A 16064-nucleotide genomic window follows, 5' to 3' on the forward strand; every position below is an offset into this window, starting at 1 on the left:
TCGCTCTATAGTGTGTGAGGTGCGCCTGGCGCCTACATGAACTGGGTTCTCCTCGATAGCTGCACCGTGATGAACGGACTCGCTGTCCCTAAGGGCACGCGTTTTCTACTGCACACCACAGCTAAAGAATCAAACGAAACCGATAAGAAAAAAAAATAGTCAGCGCCGCTCACGCGACTATCCTCATAATCGTGCTGATAGCAGACGAGAACTGCAGCCACTGCCCTACTGGGCGTATTTTCGAACACGACCGCTGGGCGGCTTTCAGTGGCGTACTGGGCGTATAATATGAGGCGCGGACCGCGTGTACAGGGTTCCGGGTAGCCAAGTGATAGCGGGCGACTGCTCGAGACTCTCCTTTCAGTCTCCTCCGCGGACGCTGGGATGCTAATGTTGAATAAACAATTGTTGCATCGGCGCGTTGGCAAATAGTCCGATAGTACCTACCACCTACACTGTAAAAAAAAATGCTCCGCAGTACAGAGAAACCCGCTGGTAATGCGTTGCCGGAGGGTTTTCCACAACATGAGGTACGGACTAAATGTCAGAAACAGAGACTCCGTATGACGACTGTCACATTCTTGGTAACGGAAAGTTACGCCATGCTATGCACGAGACCGAAATCGTTTTTTCACAACGAATGCTTATGTTTTGTTCTTATTGAAGTTTCCGCAATGTGTATGCATACGTCCTCCGTTTACTCGGAAGTCATTTCATCTAGAGCGGAAATTATCTGTATTGTAATTATGTACTTTCTGTAGTACATGACATGCGTCTTCGTATAGCTTCTGCCCGCAATGTTCACTGCAGATATAGCCGTCCAGGTGCCGAAGAAATAAGTATTATGTACAAGGCTTTCCTTTACGCATATTATGTAGTGCATACGTACAAAGAATGCAGCTTAGAATGAAAGAGTGGTAAGTGTTTGGGTGAGTACAAGTACATACGTTTTATTTTCATGGCAAACTACACACATTGTACATCTGCACATTGCTGTCGGATCCATCTGAAAAGCATAAAAAAAATCCTCATTTAGTGGTCACACAACACCAAATATAAATTTCACAAATACATTTCAACCATCCGCTATTGAACAATCGGCTTTTGTAGAAGCTTTCAAAAGCCATTCACCGAGAACCAACCAGTTATAATTTATTGCCCAAAATTCATTTCTCATAACAGTAAACAGTAAAAACCACAGGTCCAGAAAGAAGCAGACAAAATGCGCTTTCCCGGGCGGCACTGTGCGCATGAAAGTCTACTGTTGCTTATTTTGTGCAAATAGAAAGTAGCTCAGGATGGGGGCCAGATGCAATTCAATGCAGGTGCCTTTCTGTACATAGTACTAAATGCACAACTTAGCGAGCAAGGAACATTGGTAACATCTGAAAAAGGTGGGAGACGCTTGCCGAATTTATCGTCCATCCAATTTGTTATAGGCAAGACAAGACGAAGTGAAAGTCCCCGGGCATGCCCGTTGCGGCAGATTATGACGCTTTTTATTATGGCATTCCAATATCTCTGCAGTGTGCCTCACAAGGAACGGATGCTCAAGTTTCAAAAAAAGGGCTCTTGGAAGAAATTTAACCAAAGGCCGTTGCCATGTGAACCTTTTTAAAATGATGACCCAGAAAGACGAAGTGTCCTCATGTGTCTGATGCAAAATAAGGATGAAGGCATGAGTCTTTCTGCTTTTTGAACAGCTGTGATAAGTTTTTTACTGGTACTGCTTGGTGCAGCTTCAGTCTCCTTCTTGACATTTTGTGAAATAATTATATATCTGCAAAAGATCTCGCTAGCAAACATTTTGGCACTAATGGAGAAGCAAAAAGACCCATGTCCTAGGCCTTTTTTTTGTGACACTAAAGGAAGGCTTGCCTTTTAGTCATTGATTACAAAGAGGTCCATATGGCAACAAACTTTGAGAGAATTCCTTCAAGGGCTCTTTGTTCTCATGAGGTGCCCTGTAGATATACCACAACACCTCAGTGAGCTGTTACCAGCCCTGTGAGTTCACTGTCACTTGACATCAAGGGTATGTACTTTTCCTCGCCACATGCAGCAATGATGTATATGTCAAGAGAAAGCATAAAAGATTTCTAAGTGCAATTCTAGATTGCTTGCAGAGGAAAGCACAAGAGAGGCCATGCTCAGCTGTTACCTTTGCTTCTTGCTCGAGTTCTACAGTGAGTACTACGTAATGACAGGTGTCTGCATCAACTCATATTTAACACCCGTCCTGTGCGACCTCTATCTTGCTCTACATGACAGGCAACTTTATAACACCCTTCATGCAAAGAGTGTCATCAGGGTCGGTGTGTCCTGTCAGTTTCCTGGTCCTGTGGTTTGTGCTGTGTTTTCTACTCTTAAATTATTTACTGCCTTCATTCTCCACTCCATGAAGCCTGAATGTGCTACACTGGGCTGCTCCATGCGTTGTGGAGCAGCCCAGTGGCCATTTTTTTTTCATACGTCGGAGGCACTCAGCTCGAAAGCCATGCTTACTATATTCAGCAGACAAGGGTACATGTGAGACACATCATTAATAACTAATTCTCACAGTGGTATCTGGTGCAAGAATATCTAAATACTACTCAATTTTTGCTTAAGTTTTCAGATACTCTCTTAGATTAAAAACATAATTTGGCTACATTAGCAGAAGCACAGCACCAAGGTACTCACCAGTTACCTGAAGCACTGTACGCAAGTTCTCGTGCCATCATGAATACAGCACACTGTCCACGTCTTCATAATGCCATGTCACTCCAGCACTTCGGTAGCAAAATTTTCCTTTAAAAAGAAGTAGTTTTGTTTATGTTAGACTGGTCATATTTAATTTTACTATATACTATGTACTTCTCATTGTACTGCCCCAGACTAAAAAATACCAATGATCACGCTTTGAATTATGTCGTATGTGATCACCAAATTATGTGATCACCAATATGTTCTTAGAAATTCTGATTGAAATAAATCTGACAAAATATTATTTCAGAAAATGTGGCACAAGGAAGAAGGACGCTAGCTAGATAACCTGGACGAATGTTTTCAGTTGCATGCAGCCACCGGCACCATTGCACACAAAATGTACAATAAAGTGGGTTTTACCTTTCCGAATAGAATTTAATGCTGCAAACATTTAAGTAAAAAAATTTCAACCTTCCATTCCGCATGAAGGAAAGAAAATTCCTCTCGTTTTTTCACAAGCCTCTGCAAGTACACAATTCAGTGAATCTACTCTACAAGTACTTGAATCTATCAGCACGAGACAGGGACGAGAAAAGAAACAAAACAGGCACTGACTCGCAACTCGCAATTACACATAAGCTACATCACAACATAAGTAAAAGATTGCCCTTAACATTCCTCTCATCTAGACAGTCCAACCCACTGCATGTTAACGCTATGGGCAGCACACTCACACATTCGTCACCGAGTCATAAGATGTGTCTAGCCTCGATAATTTTCTGGTTAATCTGCTGTGAACGTAGTGCCAAAATGCGTGTTGCCGAAAGGAATGGCTAGCAGCCTTCACATCCCTTGTAATATGCAGATAAGTTACAACCCCTACCAATATCCAAATACCTCTCATGCTCCTGTAGTCTTACATTGATACACATTCCAGTTTCACCAACATAAACCCAACCACATGATAATGGTATGCAATGCATGCAATGGTTGCAAGGCACATATATGTTGCCACGTTTCACTCGACACATGTGCTTTTCCCTAACGAAATTCACAAAATTATTAACAATTTTACAGATTGTAGACAACTTATTAGGGGCCGAACGCACCATTTTTACGTCATACCTTCTGGCCACAGTTTTCAAATTTTGCAACAATCTGCAACAACACAGTCAGTCTTTTGGCATCTCACTGGCTGGCCCCAGCCTGATCATGCCAGTCCCTGCGAAGGGGTTTCAGCTTTTAACATGCTAAAGGGAAGAATGGCACAGCATCAAGTAACGAGGAAAGCAGGACAGCACACCCACACACAAGTGCCAACCCTGGAGCAGATACAAAATCCAAGAGCGCGTGCTTGACATTCAGCCTTGACAGTCAAGGAAACGAGGAAACACGGATTTGAACGCTAAAGATTGAACGAGCCCGATCCTGGGCTGCCAACGCTGAATGTCAAGTACACGCTCTTAGATTCTGCATCCGCTCCAAGGATGGCACTTGTGCGTGGGTGTGCTCTCCTGTTGTCCTCGTTACTTGATGCTGCGCCATTCTTATCTTTAGCATGTCAGACCAACTTGCCCAATCTTATATGCTCAGCTTTAACAATTTATCGCACGCTTCTGCAATAGCATGGTTGGGAAATCATGCTTTCATTAGCCTTAAAATCTTCTCTTGGAAACCAGTTGTCACGCTGTAAAAGCATGGCTTCACCAATACTGAGCCTAGACTTGACGACGCAATGCTATCTTTCACTAGCTTAGAATCGTTCGACCAACAGTCAAGTAGCTGCTTAACACTCCTGGGTGAATATCGCTAGCACACATGGCGTGTGCAGAACATCAAGGTAAGGTTCAGAAACCGCAGCTCTTTTTGTTGGGACATTTTCTCCAAGGTAAACTTAAGACAAAGGCCTTGCTCCTTAAACAAGTTCACAATATGTACAGGTCCCACACTATCACAACCTTTGTAAAAGACCAGAAAATCATAGACGTAGCGAAAGATTTCCCCCAGCCCATGCAATTTCTTGGCAATCATTCCTTCCACCCTGCTTAAGAAAATATTGCTTAGCACAGGGGCAACCTTCGAATCGATACATTTAGCAGACTTTTGAACATATGCCGCACTGCCATACTCCACAAACATGCTCTTCACTTCAAATAAAAGGAGGCAAGTGCCAAAAAAGACTTATGTTACACACCCATTCCTAAACACGAGCTCATCGTTGTGCTCCGATATACACATTCATAAGCTTTTCACAAGATCTTCATACGGGATAGAATAAAATAGTTCTACATCGACACTAATCACAAGACAATCCGCTGGATTGTCATTCTTAAGATACTCAACCACACTGCGAATTGAGTACAAGAAATGGATCTTCAAGATGCGAAGTAGACAGATGCTTTTGCAAATAACCAGGGATAATTTTGCATGAATCCTATTCTGAAATTTATCTGAAGAGCATGTTATTGAATAGCATTTATTTGAAGAGCATGTTTGTAGAGTAGTGCAGTGCGGTATGTGTTCTAAAGTCTCGAATATGTAGTGGTTCAAAGGTTGACCTTGAGCTAAGCAATATTTTCTTGAGTAGGGTGGATAGAATAATTGTCTAGAATGTGCATGGGCTGGGGGAAAAATCTTTTGCTATGTCGATGATTTTCTGGTCTTTTATAAAGGTTGTGATAGTTCGGGACCTGTACATCTCAAGTTGTTTAAGGAGCAAGGCCTTTATCTCAGGTTTACCTTGGAGCAAATGTCCCAAGAAAAAGAGCTGTGGTTCCTGGACCTTACCTTGATGTTCAGCACACTTCATGTGTGCTGGCGAGTGTTAAGCTGCTACCTGGCTACATGTCGACCATTCCAAGCTAGTGAAAGATAGCATTGCACTTTCTAGCGCGGGCTCAGAATTGATGAAATTATGCTTTCACAGCATGACGACTAGTTTCCAAGAGCAGATTTTAAGGTTAACGAACGCAGGATTTCCAAACCTTGTTACTGCAAGAGCATATGATAAATTGTTAAAGAAGCTGAGACAGTTTTGCGGCGACCGGCACAATCTGGCTGGGGCCAGCCAGCGAGATGCCAAAAAACCAGTTGTGTTACCGTATGTACATAAATTGTAGCAAAATTTGAAAAATGTGGCCAGAAGGTATGATGTAAAAGTGGCTTTCTCGGCCCCTAATACGTTGTCTAAAGCATGTAAAATTTTAAGAATAATTCTGTGAATGTGGCTCGAGAAAAGTACACGTGTAGAGTGAAATGTATATGTACCTTGTAAAATGAATGTGGTATCAAATATTATTATCTTGTAGTCTGGTTTACGTAGGTGCAACTGGAAGGTGTATGAATGTAAGACTACAGGAACACAAGAGGGTAGGGGCTTGGCTAGGTGGTTGGGGTAACTCTGCTGTACACTGCACGGGATGTGAAGTCTGCTACCCTTTTCTTTTGGCAACACGCATTTTGGCAGTAAATTCAGAGAGATTAAATGGGAGATTATCGAGGCTAGACACATCTTATGACTCCGTGAAGAATGTGTGTTTTGTCTATCGTGTTAACACACAGTGAGTTGGACTACCTCGATCAAGGAAATGTTGAGGGCGATTTTTGACTCATGTTGTCCTGTATGCTTATCTGTAACTACATGGTTTATGGTATTGCTTGGCTTTTTATATATTCCCTGTTCACGCCAATAAACTATAGTCGCGAGTCAGCACCTGTCTTGTCTCCTTTCTCATCCCTGTCTTTCGCGCTGGTGGATTCACTGCAATGGCTCACCTCTGCAGAAATCCAAGGCATGACATTTTCCTCTTCACACTCGTGGTTCAGCGCATAATACGGCAAAGGCTTTTCAATTCCAAGGAAAGTTCATGGCTCCATTGAACACTGCCTCCTGCTTACAAGACACAGAGCAGCAATCATTGTAGATTCTACCTGTGACACAAAGAGCAAAGTTTTAGTTTGAGTGGACTAAGCTAGGAAAGCAGCACAATATATCTATAGCCAAATAACTGAACTGAAAGAAATAGAGGGTAGTGTAGTAGTGAACACACTGATATATTGCAAGTGAGATATATGCTTAATATATTGCAATATCCAACACTGCTACCATTGCCTTAGCCAACTACTTCATAAATAACAATAAATGCAGTATCACAAAAATACTGATAACGTACTATGTGCTAATAGTAGCAGTGCAGGTTCCATGAACAAAAAAGGGCCCAGTGCTGACTGTCGTTCCCACAGCAGCCTTGTGACCAATGGCCGGTGTAAAGGAAAGAGGAGGAATGACTGAAAAGAAAAAGAGCCAGGGGGAAGGAAAATAGGTATAGAAGGGCTTAGGATATCATAGGCAAATAAGGTTGTTTAGACAGTGAGCACAAAATAAACATTACCACACAAGTAAAGACATACAAGACCAAACATATATATCATTATGCAGAGTGGCAAACTTGATGCCATTTAGCCCAAAATATGTTTTCAATAAAGTGATTATAATTATTAATAGAACAACTGACCGAGTGAAACCATAACAGGGATGAACAAGGAAGTTGTTAATATTCTGGCAGAAATTAAAAGAAGAAAATGGATCTGGCCAGGGCATACAATGCAGAGAATGAATCACCAATGGTATCTTAGGGCAACATAATGAATTTGATGGATTTTAATGGCACAAGGGCATCTGTGGCCAAAGAGTGCCTTAGCACACGTTAATTTCGTCTACTCAAGGTGAAATCAGAGACCCATTTCCCAAGCATTTCATTCCAGATAAGCTGAGCACCACGCCAGGAAACAGCTTGTGCATTGTATCGCAACAAAATGAATTTCACCCTAAGGAAAATATAGCAGGAGATAGCTGATTATAAGCTCACTAGATAAGATTAGGTGATTTCTGATAGTGTGGCATGTAGCTGGTGCAAGACACAGATAATTAAACTGGAAAAGGCCATTGTCCTGAGGTGAATGTAAACTAAGCAATGAGGATAATGAAATTCGCTACACTAGAGCTGTTAAGAATCAGCTCAAGTTCCATGCTTCAAGATGATGCAAGTTTGCTCAGTGAAAAAAAATCATAAGTTCATCCAAGAATTGGTATCTTGGCGGTATCAGGCTGCAGGTGCAGATGAATTAATCCTGCCTCAGAGAAGAGCTACATAGAGCACAAAACATTTTAGGCCAGTCCTACACTGACAGCTGTTAATAACTATTTTAAAACTGTTTTTCATTGCACAAACAATAATACCAAGTTTGTGTTGGTCATGTGATTATGTTACTGAGGCTCTCCTAAAAATTCTAGCCAGAGCTAAAATACAAGCTGTCTCACCTAAGTTTTTATATCAACAATGAGAACATAAACACATGCAGATTATTCAAGTAGAAGTATTATTCTTCATGACGTGCCCTACAAATTTTAAATTATACTGAAAAGTAATAGAGTGGAGTGCTTGTGCCAAAAATACTAAACCTCAACAACAAAGAGAACACAAGATAAAGGCAACAACATATTGCCCAAAATTTAAATGTTTGACAGAACAAATATGAAAAGAAAACCTCTCCACAACTGGAACAAAACAGCGTGATACCGAGCACACATTTGAAAATTGTTTCATCCAAATCCCCAGTCTGGTGCTCCAGCACTCTTCAGCCAGCATGTCATGAAATGTACCATAGTTCTGGTAGCTGTAAAGAGTATACAGCTGATCCGGCATTTTGATATGTGAACAGTAACCCTCAATGACCACCAGGCTGAATACTTTCAAGAGGCTGTTCTAGTAACAAGACTGCAGTGAAACACTTAGCAAGTTATGCGGGCGTAATAATGCAAACCGTTAATCTGAGAGTTCGCTACCACGCAACTCTGTAGTAACTCCTAAAGTGTTGCAATCGAATGAAAAAAAGGACTGCCTATTATATAAACAAAAGTCAAGAGGCTGCAATGCAAGGCCACGACAGAAGTGCTGCAATACAGCAATAGTGATACAATGTACACTTTAAGCAACACAATGAAACATGATCTTTTATCCTTAATTATCAGAATTTAAATATTTGTTTTCCTTGCTCTCTTGCAAAATTAAGTTTAGATCGTGAAAGCGCTCGAAAAGACAAGGATACAGAAAGAGATTTCCACACCGTGCACTTACTTCCAGTGTCTTTTTGAGCACATCCACTATCTAAACATGGTAACCCAACTAGTTTAAACGCTGTCGTTATTCCAAAATTAAGCCTTTCACAAAGTGGGAGCCCCTTTCCCCATACAAGGTGCACCATAACTAATCCAACACTTTTTTCATGATATGTTTTCTCTGAGAATAAACACTGTTTGAAGATTTTGCAATAGTACTTGTCTTTTCGATTCTACGAATGTATCATGCAAGTGTTCAATGAAATGACCATCTGCCTATCTTGATCATTGCTCAAAATCAGGGTATAATGCACCATGAAGGGCAGGCTCTGCTTGATTTTTATGTTTTCCTAACGAAGCATGTATGTGCAACCCTTCTGCTGGCTTGTATGCAGCAGGTTTGTCTAGCTAGGCGAACTGTGGTTTTGCTATAAAGATGAAATGGTACTTTGGAAGTGAATGGTTTTCTAAAATGCATTTAACATACATACCGGGGCTTTAACAGCGCCTGGTGTAAGCAACATCAGTGGGGGGACCGCAGGAGTGGCCTAGTGGTCCGAGCATCTGCCTCGCAAGCGGTAGGTGTGGAGTTCGATCCCCAGTGCCATCGGGTAACCAGCGGTGATACAATGGGTCGTTTCAATGGCCAGTTTAAAACTTGAAATAACCATGCTGCAATATATACAAAAAATGATTTGTGTGCTCTCTCTTACATGACATAGTTAATCATATCATAGTGTTGGTAGCACACAAAATGCATGTGTGGAACATATACATGCACTGTTTTTGTTCCCATCTTACCTGCTATGTGCTGTTATGGCATGTTATGTGCTGGGAAAGCAACATAGTAGTGAGCAATGTTGTGTTGCAGCCTTTCTTCTGATGGAATTTGAATCATGTGAGGTGCAGCTGAAAGAAATTGTTTCATACATAAGTATATTTCATGTAACACAACAAAAAGTGCACAGCCCCATCATGAGTTGTGGTTTAAACTAACAGCAAGCTTTTTACTACACTATTTAACATATGATGCAAGTCAGTGATGCTGGAGGCACAAAACTAAATACTGTGAGGTAACAAGAGCTAATATGGATAATCATGCCTTCAAGAGATATTGTCAATATATATTTTCCTGAATGAACTAAAGTTATCCTTAGAAGCATTCAGAGGAAGATAATTTTGCTAAATGCCTTTTGCCAGAATAGGCCTTTTATGAACCAGTTGCAAATGAAAAGAATAACTTTAAGACCATGCTATGCATGGTCTAATGACAAAGTAGTTGCATACAAGCAGTATACTATGCCCCTAGTATTATGGTGGGCCTGTACTGCACAATTTTCATGCAAGGTAGTGGAAAGTATGTGCCATGAAACAGACCTCTGCTTGCTGAAACTGGCAAATAAGTACTGGGTTTTTAAGGCAGGAAAAAAGTTACATAGTTCCTTCTGCAGGTTTTGAACTTCAGGTTAGTTATTTGAAAAATATCAATCCCTGAACTGCAATGATTGAAGTTTTTAGCAAATAACATTTCCATTGTAACAGTGGAAACGCTCTTTTATATGAGGAACGACTTTTCAAAAGCCTGTGTTTCATGGTGGCTGTCAAGTAGCCCTGATAAAGAGAAACCAGTCACGACACACAACCAAGCCCCCATAGCACATTTTCAACTATACCCTCATGATATAGCTTTAAAGTAAGTGTTAAGCAATACAAATACAAATCCCTTGATTTCCTTCATGATTTATCACTGGTGTATACATACAAAGATAACCGTACAAGATGTGGAGTGCATGGTACAGAAAGAGTAGGCAGATGGTTTCTTGACACTCAAAAAGTGAACAAGGGAAGGAAAAATCTCAGGGTGCTTGCCGTTTCGACAAGACAACTTGTTTTCGTCTGGGGTCAACATATACAGAGGAAACTTAGAATCAAGTACAGGGTTGTCCACTCTTAGTGCGAACAAGCGAGCACATGGCTGTGCTCTTTGGGCCACTGTGTCTGACATTGCCACACATCGAAGTGTAACATGACACGAAGCACCACATCCAGGTGCATCTCCTCTTGCGCCATTTTGCAGCGATGAGTGGCTGCGCCGCACACAGTGGACCTCTAAAGAGTGCGGCCATGCGCTCACATGTTTGCACTAAATGTGGCCAGCTCTGTACATTCCGGAATTGGCATAATTATTTGAAAAGGCCTTGCACATGGTCAGAGGTTTCCCAACCCACATTTTCCCCCTCCTTTCCTGCTTTCTTTAATTTATCGTTATACTTTAACCTTACGCCCTGCACCTCCTGACATCACTTCTCGGAACCTTGGCTGCCATACTCCTCCCCCTCCCCCTTCTTTTTGCCTTTTCTCCGAACCTGCCCTCATTTTCTCTTTTTACTTCAAATTATTTTGCCCCCCACCCCCCCTGGAATTTTATTCTGCCATGCTCCTTAATTCCTTTATCCTAGTTTTTCAGGAAAAGGCAGCCAGCCATACCAAGCCACCTGTTGTGGCTGGACATAAAGCCATTCAAGCCCACTATCCACACTCCATACCCCGAGATTCGTTTCTACTGAATTGGGCTTTTTTGTTTTCACAGTTTTGCAGGTCAACCGGTTAATCTTCTTTAGCAGCTATCATGCCTGGTCAAGGTTCATGCTCCCCATCGTAACGCCCTTCCCATATCGCACCCTCGTCCCACACAACAGGCCTTTCGCCTCGAAGTGAAAACCTTATTTAAACCCCACCAATGATGAACACTTTGCCAGACAAAGACAAGTCCTCTTGTCAAAACGTCGGCAAGCACCCTGAGGCTTTTCCCTTCCTTATTCAGTTTGTGAGATACCAGGGACAGGTGTTCAAGCAGCCATACCACACTAATACCCCTGTCACACGGGCACCGCAAAGGCCTTTGAGAATCATATCCAAAGGCGTAAGGAGTGCAGCTACCCGGTACAAATGTTGCGCCTTTGTCGCTAAGGGCCTTGGAGGCGAAGGTGCTCAACCGAGACCTTCGGAGCCCGAAGACGCGGCATTCGAGCAGCTGTGATCGCAGTACCATCCAAAGTCAAAAAGTAAAAGCAATAAAAAAATACATAAGCTAATAATGTTTGAAAACATTTTTTTCAAATACGAAAGGTGTGTCTGGCTTTGGTTTTTGTACGGGTGTTTATGTTTTATGTTCAAATTTCAAGACAGTGAAAGTGTTGCGGCAACACCGAGCGCCCATGGAGGCCAAGGCAATACACGTACAAAACCTGCTCCTGCTGATGAGAGTAGCTGTTGCAGTACTTTTAAGGAAGCAATCAGAATAAAAAATTGTCAAAGCTCAACGAATGAACAGAATACACCACTTTAATTTTAGAACACTCACTTCAGCCACCTCGAGTATAGCAGCGGGTGCTAAGCCTGAACGACTTTCACCTTTGGGCTGCACCGTGTAGCTGCATCGCTGCTCCTTTAAGCTTTCGCTCCTTTGGTGAAAAATGGTGCCTTTGCTGGAAAGGCCTTCGAGGAATGCCATGTGACAGGGGTATAAAGCACATTTTTTACTGACACGAAAGACTCAGTGCCTTTAGTTCTGACAACATTCTGAATCATGCTTTGGTGGCTTAGCATATCAGAATACTGGACATGACAAAATCAGCTAATTAGTGAGGGCTATTATTTGCTATAGGTAAAATTATAACATTCTCCTAAAATAATGAAAAGAAACCACCAGCACTGACATCAATGTACAATTTGGCTGTAACAGACTGACATGACAATCTAGTTAAACGTAAATTCTCTTTTCGCAGTTCAAAACTGCATGCATTATTTCTAGAAAGCGCGAAAAGAGAAGCTCATACATAGTGCCAAAGAAAAGAGTGCATAATAATACCACTTATGAGGTGTTTATCGGCAACTGCAATGAGCAAGGCTATGTTAATGGCAATCCAGAGTTATTATGTGTTTTACGAGCGCATGCACTTGGGAGGTGATAGCAGCTGTGGACGCAGCTGTCCATCGCAGTTTTCAGTCTGTCGAGATAACACATGGGGTAAGGTATTCCCTGTTTTGCTGCCGAAGGCAAAACCGTCAGTGAGTGGAGTTGCCTTGCTATTCACTGTCAATATCTACTGCTCAATGTAAAGGAAACTAGGGCATAAAACATACAGCATTTCATATTATGCTTTGGCCAAATGCAGTGAGAATGAAACAGACTAGAGACTTGTCTTATGACGTTTGCACTCTTTACTTTGCACCAGAGGAAAATAAATTTATGTACAGTTGACCTACTGCTTGCCACAGTCCTAGAAGAAATGAATCCAGGTCTCAGAAATTCTACCGAGAGAATACTGATGCTGCATGTGCATTTCTCTGAACTGTTCTGAAATATGCAGAAGTTACCAATTTTTTTACTACCTGATTACATACTGTAATCTTTGCAAGGAATATGAGGTTAACGGACTGGGAAAAAAATGTCAGGAATGGTACCTTTGGTACTGGGCACTTGGACAAACAAATGACCCACTGGGCGTCCCCAGGAGCTCTGCTACCAGGCACCCCTGGCAACAGTAGTCAATTTTCCAGATCCAAAGGAGCCATGCAAATGATTGCCGAAAAGTCAAGTTTAAGGACAGCAGATGCATGAACACAAAACAGTTTTCCAACTTTGTTTCAGTGTGATAAATGGTTTCAAATGTCTAGACTATATCTGGTAGTACACAAATTATCAGAACACCATCTCCCGCTCAGAATCATCTCAAAACACATACGACACGCAGTACCAACATGGACAGTTCGTGCTTAATTGAATCCAAAAGTTTACGCTGATCGACCAATATTACTCTAAATAGAGACAGAAAGCGCATGCACGTTGTACTGATGTTATCGTGAACATAACATGCGACGAGACGCAGGGTTACAATACAAACAAAAAACCGCTTTCAAAATTTGAGAACAAAAGGCTCACCTTCTCACAAGTTCGCCAAACCGGAGACGTTGCCAAGTGGCTGCCGCCAAAGTCACTCGCAATGCACAGAAACAATAAAAATGCAGTGCCGCTGACTTTCCTTGAGCAATTCCAGTCGACTGAACTTCCAACTGTTCGCACCGACTACCTCTGCAAGCATGTTAGCGGCGCAGCCGCGCCATTTGCAATTTACGGAGCAACACGGGAAATTCATAGCGCCATTCGCGTATTCGCGCTCAAGCTCACGTCGCTGATGTCGCAAAGGCGCACAACGGCAAAAACATATAAGATGTATTTAATTTTACGGTAGCTTTTTTAGCTGACAACTTGAATCGTTTGATATATTCTTTTTTCTTTTCGTTGCATGAACGTTATTACCACCAGCGGCAGCGCAGCTTGGCCATGGCTAGCCATGGCGAAGTCGAAGCGCTAGCCGAGCCCGCAGTCGGAAACATGTGCGCAGTTAGCGCAGTGTGGAGTTTAATGAACAGGCGCTATGGAATGGGTTTTTGTTCTTCCGTGTTCGCTGCGTGCGTCCTGCGCGTTGCGTGTCTTTAGTATGTGTGTGTGTGTATGTGTGTGGCCGGAACGCTGCATTGGAGTGTACATACAACAGCTCGCTGTCCCGTGCGGCATCGGTGCGTAGTAAAACGATCATGCAGAATGTGCGTTACAATGCCAGTGGCCCTGCACGAAAGAGGAGACTTGAAGCCGACGGAAAAGCTGCTCTCCCTCGCGGGACTGCAAGAATCTGGCGAGTAACAGTCGACGCGCGTTTCGGTGGATGATTCCGTTTACCACGCCGAAAAATTCAGCACTGGCCAACAGCAATGATGAACTGCTGCTGCATCATCACCTGTGTGATGTTTGTGACAAGCTTGTTGGATGTGAACGTGGCCATGAATGGTATTCGCCGAGCAGTGGCCCTCAGGGCGTGGCACCAGTGGATACCTGAAGACGATTACTGTTTGCCCGCGCCCTGGCGCCTCGCATTCAACCGAATGCTATGGCGTTAATTATCTATATCTGAATTTCACACGTAGTTGGACTCGCAAATATTACAGCGTACAAACGTACCGTCGGAAGAGCACCATTTTTCATTTTTTTAGGGAGGGGGTAGGGGAATTACCGTCTGCTCAAATTTAATGTCACTAATATTTTGAGCTTATTTTCTAAACAGGTGCCGTGGTGGCATGTAAGCAATGCATTTACTGGGCAGAAGTTTATTTTATGTTGTGTTGGCACAAGGTTAATGATTGTCATTGTACTGTGGTGCCACGTTCAAACAAAACACATAATTGTACACTCTCTTTGAAGAATGTCTAATGAGGTAATAAATTACTGAGCAGCGAGTATGCACTGTGGTAAATGCGACGAACGTTACTGAATTACTTCACACTTGTCATGTTCTGTTGTCGTTAGTGATTACGTATGCCTTGGTGTCTGCTGCTTTCCAGTGTAGGGGTCGAGAGGCATGTCGAGCTCCACTTAGCAGCTTTTTTTCCTTCCACTCTCTACTGGCCAACGTGGTAAAATAAACTCAACATAATGCGTGATTGCTCAGACCTAGATCAGACTACCATTTCACTTATTTACTCTCAGGGCCAATTGGCATCGAAGAGAGGAGAGCAACTAACATAAATACATGTGTAGGCAGATTAATTAAAATGATTATACACAGCAGACTTGAAGGCATTGGATGCAGTGGTGGACATGACGAAGGCAGAGAAGATGTGACAGCTGGAAACGTATAAGAGTGGAGATCTGCGTGAGTTTGTACGCGACTTAAGGTGAACGCTAGCAAAAAATTAAGAAGGCGCAGAAGACTGAGGCCAGAGTTAAAACTGTAGCTTAACAGAGGAAAGCACCTCCCAGCAAGCCAAAATGTGCACATGCAAGCAGTTGTGTGTACACAGAACATAGAAAATGAAACTCCTTTTTGGACAGAAGGAAAGCTAAGGCACATTGCTTATTGTGATGTTGCTTAAAAAGTTGGTGTCTAGTTGTTGCCCTTCATATTTGGTCCTTCCACACCCAGCAACTGAAATGCCATCAAAAAGGAGCATCTCCAATCACTCTAATTACATGGGAGGTACACATCGCCAGATGTCAGAGGCTTGGCGTCTCATCTTGCAGACTAGCTAGTGGCAGATTTAAACTTTACCGCATATAAGAGGCATGCGGTAGCCTTGAAGGGGAGTATTTCATAAGTGTTACAGCATATTGTACAGTGCTGGCATGCTTCATTATTTACATCACAGTAATATGCTAGCACAGGCTGGAAAGTTTCTAAGTGAACAGAAAAAAACAATG

The 16064-nt window shown here is 42.4% G+C and overlaps 1 long non-coding RNA gene across 3 annotated transcripts; it reads right to left on the minus strand.

Annotated features, from left to right (window-relative positions):
* Positions 1-827: 827 nt before the first annotated feature.
* Positions 828-13906, minus strand: LOC144136400 (uncharacterized). 3 transcript variants are annotated; one of them, XR_013315604.1, is made up of 8 exons: positions 13752-13906; positions 13274-13344; positions 9608-9715; positions 9298-9478; positions 6861-6975; positions 6463-6618; positions 2683-2790; positions 828-1006 (listed from the first exon to the last, which is right to left on the minus strand). It is a non-coding gene; the product is annotated as an uncharacterized LOC144136400 (long non-coding RNA). The 3 variants fall into 3 exon arrangements; XR_013315606.1 differs by lacking the exon at positions 9608-9715 and having other exon boundaries at positions 829-1006; positions 13752-13905; XR_013315603.1 differs by lacking the exon at positions 13752-13906 and having other exon boundaries at positions 830-1006; positions 13274-13523.
* Between the last annotated feature and the right edge of the window lie 2158 nt (positions 13907-16064).

The sequence above is a fragment of the Amblyomma americanum genome, chromosome 1, assembly GCF_052857255.1.
Source record: "Amblyomma americanum isolate KBUSLIRL-KWMA chromosome 1, ASM5285725v1, whole genome shotgun sequence".
NCBI classification, from domain to species: Eukaryota; Metazoa; Arthropoda; class Arachnida; order Ixodida; family Ixodidae; genus Amblyomma; species Amblyomma americanum.